The sequence below is a fragment of the Procambarus clarkii genome, chromosome 89 (assembly GCF_040958095.1).
Source record: "Procambarus clarkii isolate CNS0578487 chromosome 89, FALCON_Pclarkii_2.0, whole genome shotgun sequence".
Classification (NCBI taxonomy): Eukaryota; Metazoa; Arthropoda; class Malacostraca; order Decapoda; family Cambaridae; genus Procambarus; species Procambarus clarkii.
The window spans coordinates 16,843,579-16,851,712 of NC_091238.1; the positions used below are offsets into that span (position 1 = coordinate 16,843,579).

The 8,134-nt window shown below is 39.2% G+C and overlaps 1 long non-coding RNA gene across 1 annotated transcript in view; it reads left to right on the forward strand.

Moving 5' to 3' along the window:
• LOC138359172 (uncharacterized) overlaps positions 1-8,134 on the forward strand; it is a 209,684-nt gene that overhangs the window by 14,669 nt on the left and 186,881 nt on the right. The gene's annotated exons all lie outside the window — the stretch shown is intronic.

Genomic DNA, 8,134 nt, shown 5'->3' on the forward strand with positions numbered 1-8,134 from the left:
GTGTGCGTGTGTGTAAATATATACAAATATAAGCAGAACATACAATATAATAGACTGTAATGACATATTATATTGCCGTAATTGAAAACATTTGTGTGCGCCTGTGTATACTCAAATATGCAACAATTATTGATACAAAATATGTTCAAACAGTATTTGAAACACAATTAGTGAAAAAAAATTAGATAAAATGCGCTTAGACATTGTAAATAAATAGCGCGAAAATATATTTGTGGCAACTCTGGCTGTTTGAGGACCGCGCGCAACACCTTCCGGGCGTGTACTGCATGAGCGAACATGCAGATTGTGACGTCATCACCGAGCTTCTCGGCTCTATTGCAACAAAAGTAAGTACAATAGAATTTTTTTTTTATTTTTCCCGTGATCAGACCCCGAGCATGTTAAGGGCTAAAGGGCCTGCTTCTCGACAATGCTCCTGCTCATCCTCCAGACTTGGAAGATGCATTGTTGGGGCCACTTTTTTTTTTTTTAGGGATATTCCTGCATGGGCCCTAAGTTTCTGGCTAATGAACCAATGACATGAAGGAGGAGTTTTCAACCTACCTTGTGTTAGGTGTGCAGGGGTCAATAAGCTGAACATAATGTCAGGAGCAAAGGGGGGGGGGGGGCGTTTGCCTCTTCAAACACAATTGTGACCATCTTCATCTCTTCGAACTATCCTAAATGCTCTCTTCACCTGTCTGACCAAATTGGGTCCAGACCACCTTTGAATCTGAAATTGTAAAATTAATAGTGATTTCAGAATATTCAGTCCATTTATACTAACAAAATTATATACAGTATACTGTAATTGAAATTTTACAGAATGATTAAGGCAATTTAGTAACTTTGTTAAAATGCACATGGGGGAAATACATGAAAATAGGTTAATATGGTTTGTAAGGTTGATGGGAAATGTTTATTACTTTTATGATTTAAAAGATGTATAGCCCTGATACTCCATCCTGGGTGCATTCCACCAGGTAATGACCACAGCAAAAGTTTTCTACGAGGTTCTATTGTCACACAAACTTTTCACATTTTCAAACTTGATTCATCTTTTTCCCCCTCGTTCCAGGGTTTTTTTTTAAAAGGTCTTCATGCAAATGCCTTGGTTTCTCACAAATGATGGCCTCTGAAATGCTATCACCTGCTAACTCTTTGTTGTGTATCCAAATTAATAAAAACTTTTCAACATCCTCAAGTGTTTGTGTTCTTTGTTTCGGGATTGTTGATATGCCTTTTGCCACTTTAACGCTCATAATGTCCTTTTTCTTAGCAAGTATAGTGCATATTGTTGACATAGATTTGTTGTACTGCCTAGCTAGTTCAACAACCTGTGCACTATTTTGACGTTTATGAATGCTCTCTTGTTTTTCCTCTATGGTCATTCTCACATGTGTTTTCTTGGCTTGAACCTTACCACTGGCTTTCTTGGGACTCATGGCAAGATATATAATAACAAATTTTATGTTCAAATAGCCAAAAATCCCAAAACAAATGTTATGCTTTATAAAGAATTCAGGCGCGATAGTTACTAGGCAGGAGACACTGGTAAACTGAGGTGCGATCACCATGCCACCACGCGCTAGGTCAGCCCATACGTATATCAACAAACTCATTTCCCGAGGCAAAGTTTGTAACCCGATTCAAATTTTTCGAAGAAATTAGGCTCGTAACCCGAAAAGTTCATAAATATTCATTCATAAGCCGAGGTGACACTATATATAAGTAAAAAATTAAAATTTTGTAGATACACTGTGCTGTATTGATGGATACATTTGCTGTATTGATGGATACATTCCACAACAAGTGTTTAATTGTGAGGAGACATAGCTATTCTGGAAAAAATTGCCGAAGAGGACATACATTACCCAAGAGGAGACGTCTCAGCCCGGACACAAGCTAACTTGGGCTAACTTGTGTCAGGATAGGCTAACTCTTGTGCTGTGTGGCGATTTGAAAATTAAACCCTTACTCGTGTATCATTCCGAAAATCCAAGAGTTTTAAAAAATATATAACGTGCAGAAAAACTGTGATGTGGAGTGGTTTGCCCTGCCATCAAAAAATATCTGCAAGAGAAAAGTTTGACACTCAAGGTCCTGCTTCTCAACAATGCTCCTGCTCATCCTCCAGACTTGGAGGATGCATTGTTGGGGCCACTTTTTTTTTTTTTAGGGATATTCCTACATGAGCCCTGAGTTTCTGGCTAATGAACCAATGACATAAAGGAGGAGTTTTTAACCTACCTTGTGTTAGGTGTACTGAGGTCAATGGTTGAACATAATGTCAGGAGCAAAGGGGGGCATTTGCCTCTTCGAACACAATTGCGACCATCTTCATCTCTTCGAACTATCCTAAATGCTCTCTTCACCTGTCTGACCAAATTGGGTGTCCAGACCACCTTTGAATCTGAAATTGTAAAATTAATAGCAATTTCAGAATATTCAGTCCATTTATACTAACAAAATTATACATACAGTACTGTAATTGAAATTTTACAGAATGATAAAGGCAATTTAGCAACTTTGTTAAAATGCACATGGGGGAAATACATGAAAATAGGTTAATATTGTTTGTAAGGTTGATGGGAAATGTTTATTACTTTTATGATTTAAAAGATGTATAGCCCTAATACTCCATCCTGGGTGCATTCCACCAGGTAATGACCACAGCAAAAGTTTTCCACGAGGCTCTATTGTCACACAAACTTTTCACATTTTCAAACTTGATTCATCTTTCCCCCCCCCCCCTCGTTCCAGGGGTTTTCTTTAAAAGGTCTTCATGCAAATGCCTTGGTTTCTCACAAATGATGGCCTCTGAAATGCTATCACCTGCTAACTCCTTGTTGTGTATCCAAATTAATAAAAACTTTTTAACATCCTCAAGTGTTTGTGTTCTTTGTTTCGGGATTGTTGATATGCCTTTTGCCACTTTAATGCTCATAATGTCCTTTTTCTTAGCAAGTATAGTGCATATTGTTGACATAGATTTGTTGTACTGCCTAGCTAGTTCAACAACCTGTGCACCATTTTGATGTTTATGAATGCTCTCTTGTTTTTCCTCTATGGTCATTCTCACATGTGTTTTCTTGGCTTGAACCTTACCACTGGCTTTCTTGGGACTCATGGCAAGATATATCATAACAAATTTTATGTTCAAATAGCCAAAAATCCCAAAACAAATGTAATGCTTTACAAAGAATTCAGGCGCGATACTTACTAGGCAGGAGACACTGGTAAACTGAGGCGCGATCACCATGCCACCACGCGCTAGGTCAGCCCATACGTATATCAACAAACTCCTTTCCCGAGGCAAAGTTTGTAACCCGATTCAAATTTTTCGAAGAAATTAGGCTCGTAACCCGAAAAGTTCATAAATATTCATTCGTAAGCCGAGGTGTCACTATATACAGTATAACTAAAAAATTAAACTCAGGATTACTTTCAACCCCCACCCCTTTTGCTCTACTCCATCGCCACCTACCTTCACCCCCCTCTATGATGTACTCTTCCATAGACACCTACCTTTGCCCCCCTCCTCCCCTCTACTCCTCCATCATCACCTACCTTCACACCCCCTCCCTTCTCCTCCTCCATCGTCACCTTCCTTTCACCCTCCTCTATTATGTACTCTTCCATAGACACCTACGTTCACTGCATATAATGCTCCCCTCTACTCCTCCATCGTCACCTACTTTCACCCCCCCCCCCTCCGCTCTACTCCTCCAGGGTCGCAGACAATTTCACGAGCGTGAGAACTACGAGTTCTCTAACCACTCTCACACTCCTACTCTCTCGCCAGTCATCCCTCCCCTTCCCAGGGGAGGGAAGGAGGGAAGAAATGAAGGAAGAAAGGTGGAGGAGAGAGAATAGGCATGGGGGAGGAGGGCCTAGATACATTTCTTCCATATAGATAGGTAGACTGAGGGAGAGCTGCTTGCCAAGAGCCCTATCAGACAGGCTTCCTATTCCTCAACCCTCCCTAATATGCCACATCCTGGTCAGGACAACTTGCTCGATTGTTATTCTTGGTGTGACTCGAGAACTGACCTCGAGGCGGGGCATGGGCATGGATTATCTCCCTGGGGCACGCACCTCCCTGCCCCAGCTCGCTCTCTCTCTCACATAATCTATCAAGGGTCTAACATGAGGTCATTGTGCCTACTAGAAGTGTATATGTCCAAGGCTGGCCACCTGTCTGGACCATTCAAATGTATAAACACGTAATTAGTCTATTAAAATTATATATAATGCTACAATTATAATTTAATTTGTTCATGGTCATTCGTTTATCAGTATTTTAATATGAGGTATATATACGCATGTATGTATACGTTGACGTACACATATATGATTATGTGTATGGAATGATTATGATTATGTGTAATCATATATGATTATATCTAATGGAATGCATTAGTAAGTGATGTGGTGGAGGCTGACTCCATACACAGGTTCAAGTGTAGATATGATAGAGCCCAATAGGCTCAGAAACCTGTACACCTGTTGACTGACGGTTGAGAGGTGGAACTAAAGAGCCAGAGCTCAACCCCAGCAAGCACAATTAGGCGAGTATATGAACGAATGCACATGTACACTTTCAAATGAATTAAGATACCTTGAGATACACAATGACTTAGTTTAAATAGTTTAAACACATTATGGTACTGATTTTGACATGCTGATGTCTGGAAGGGAGAGGGGGTGTGGGGGGTTATTGTCTGAGGTGGAGGACCAGAGGAGGGGGTCAGTGGAAGGATGGTGGCTGGAGGGATGCCATTGTTCTAATGGTTATGAAAACAATTATTGATGGCAGGAATTCAGTGGGTGTGTACTTCACCGCACCATCACCATACTGTGCCCTGCTTCAACCCCCCCCCCCCCCCCCCCCCACTCCACCCATGCTGTGCGGGGCGTATTACACATTATGGGATAACCGACTGTCTGTCCATTCCTGTCTGCTCGTTATGCTGCCCTTCCTTTTGAAAATTGTCTGCTTTATCGACTTCCTTCAAGACCACACGTTAGCCTCTTATCACGCCCTCTTACCACTCTCAGGGAGCCGGCTCTTCTATACAATAGTTACCACTCAATCCCCAAGGTGAAAGAGTGTCCGGGCATATGACTTGTTACGTGTACTTATTTGCGATTCGTTTGGGCTGTCACGTGTGGTGATTAGTGTTGGGTAAGGCTAGGCCAGGTCAGGTCAGACTAGGCCAGGTCAGACTAGGCTAGGTAAGGTCTCCGTGGTGTAGTGGTAAGACACTCGCCTGGCGTTCCGCGAGCGCTATGTCATGGGTTCGTATCCTGGCCGGGGAGGATTTACTGGGCGCAATTCCTTAACTGTAGCCTCTGTTTAACGCAACAGTAAAATGTGTACTTGGATGAAAAAACGATTCTTCGCGGCAGGGGATCGTATTCCAGGACCATAGGATTAAGGACTTGCCCGAAACGCTACGCGTACTAGTGGCTGTACAAGAATGTAACAACTCTTGTATATATCTCAAAAAAAAAAAAAAAAAAAAAAAAAAGGCTAGGCCAGGTCAGGTCTGGTCAGGTCTGGCTAGGCCAGGTCAGGCCAGGCCAGGCTAGGCAGGGTGAGAGAAGTAAAGCGGCAGGTACTTACGTTTCCGAGAAAGTAGCGGCGGTAGTATATTGTTGATTTAGATTCGACAACATCCTGAAGCTAGTAGGTGGCGGCCTCATCGCTCTCGAACTTCTTGTTGTTGTAGGGGATACGAGGCACACCCAATATCCCCCTTACATTGATCACATCGCACACTAATATTTTTACTATTTCGGACACCAGATTTGTCTGTTTCGTATATGTATAATTGTTTAATATTAAAACCACAATAGAATGCTCTTAACAGTTACAATTTTCAACTTAACAGCCATATAGTTGGCAAGAATGCCGCCCGCCAGTGCAAATGTCTCAGACCCTGTTGGAATATAACCAGTCTGTCAATCGGGTCAACCCAAGTGTTGCGTTTCCATGCGTTTCCAAAAGGGTCGCTCATGTTGGAATCGGTGAACGCCCTAGTAATATTGTTGAAAACATCTTAATAACTTATTAAACCAAAGGTCTTTTTATGTCAGAAGAACGGCAGAAACTAGATCTATATATGAAAACCCTTTCAGGACAAAATTTAAAGTAAAACTAAAGATATTTGTAGTTGTATAAAAGTTGCATTTTTCATCGGTCGTAGAGCCGGAAATCCGCAATATTCATCTCAGAACAATGCTTATTTCACGCAGAATCGTTAATAAACGTAAGATTTTTATACGTCTCAAGAAAGATAGAAACATAAATTTACTTTAATCTAGTTTTACATAATCTAGTTTTACTTTAAATTTTGTTATATGTTTTATTTTTTGAAAATATGTTTTATTTTTGTAACTGTAGGGCAGTTTGGGTAATATCTGATAAAGTTCCACTTTAGGTTATGGCGAGCTATAAAAGAGGATGTCTGTCCAAGGTTGGAGGCCAGGCACTTTGGGCTAGCCTCACCTAACTTTTCATGATGACACATGGGTGATATGGGTTGGTTTTTAGCAGGTCAGGGTACGCCCAATTGCCCTCCTTTAAGCAAAATTTACTCGTATTTTGACTCCCAGTGACTATGAAGTCCAATATATTAGTTTGGTTTTCTATAGAATTATTCAACAGTTTTCACCTGTACATAATGTTCCATTACACCCAATGTAATTACAACATTTTTAATTACATTATTACAACACTGCATCACAGTAACAATTGTAAAACTAACGTTCGGTTACGTTATGTGTGTGTGCATGTTCTGAGAGGGAGAGCGAGGAAAGAAAGCAGAAACACCTGGGCAAAGCTGATTATTCCATCTAGCATGTTGATGCAAAATTAGTGCATTTCCATTTTCAATTATGTGTAATCATCATCTACTTTCAAAAGTAATAATACTGTAGGAAAGTGTATTAATTATCAGTTCTATTTTGGTAATTGTAGATCAATTTGGATAAAACAATCAATCTCCATTCTTGTTTTTGGTTGTATTTCATGATAAAATTATACTTTACAGTATTTCCAAATTCAGTTAGGTCTTGTCATGTTCAATTTTCACTAATAATACTGTAGGAAAATGTCTTATATTTTATTTGTAAATTGTAGGTCAATTTATGTAACATTTGACTTAAATTTGATTTAATATCTTCAGTATTTAAAATATATATACAGTGGAACCTCGATTAACGAAATTAATCCGTTCCGGCACCTAGCTCGTCATGTGAAACGCTCGACTTTCGAAACGAATTTCCCCATTTAAAATAATGGAAATAAAATTAATCCGTTCTACCACTGAAAAACATCAATATGATATTCGATTTTTTAAATAATGGAGCAGCCTACCTGACATACACTGAACAAACCAACCTTTATGATACTATCTTTTTTTAAGACAAGTGTCATAAGTACAATTTTTTATATTTTTCACTTTTTTATAGAAAAAAGTTTGTTCAGTGAATGTCAGTCAGGTAGCCTGCTCCAATTTTGTATATTTAAAATGAACAAATTTGAAAAAAGAAGAAATGTCATAAAGGTTTGTTCAGTGTTTGTCAGGTAGGATGCTCCATTATGAGATTTTTTCCTGTTTTCAAATTTGTTCAATTTGTTTTGCATTTGTCATATTTTTTATTAATGATGGAGCAGCCTACCTGACATACACTGAACAATCCTTTATGACATTTGTCTTGTTTCAAATTCGTTCAATTTTTTTTGTTTCTTTGTTTTTTGGAAATGGAGCAGCCTACCTGACAATCACTGAACGAACCTTTATGACTTTTATTTTCAAATTCTTTCATTTGATTTTAATTTTTCACTTTTTTTTTAGAAAATGTAGCAGCCTACCTGATATTCAGTGAATGAACATATTTGACATTTGTTCATTTTTGAAATTTTTTCGATTTTCTTTTCTAATTTTGTCTAAAAAACAAAAATCAATACTTTGCAACATTACAGCAGTCACCTTCTTTACATCCCACCATTATTAGCATCTTTAAAACAAAAACAAAACACAGTTATTTGCATTGTTGGAGGTGTCTGAGAATTTGCGAGAACCAGCGGGAACGCACCATGTGGTTTTCTCAATCAAACGAATGC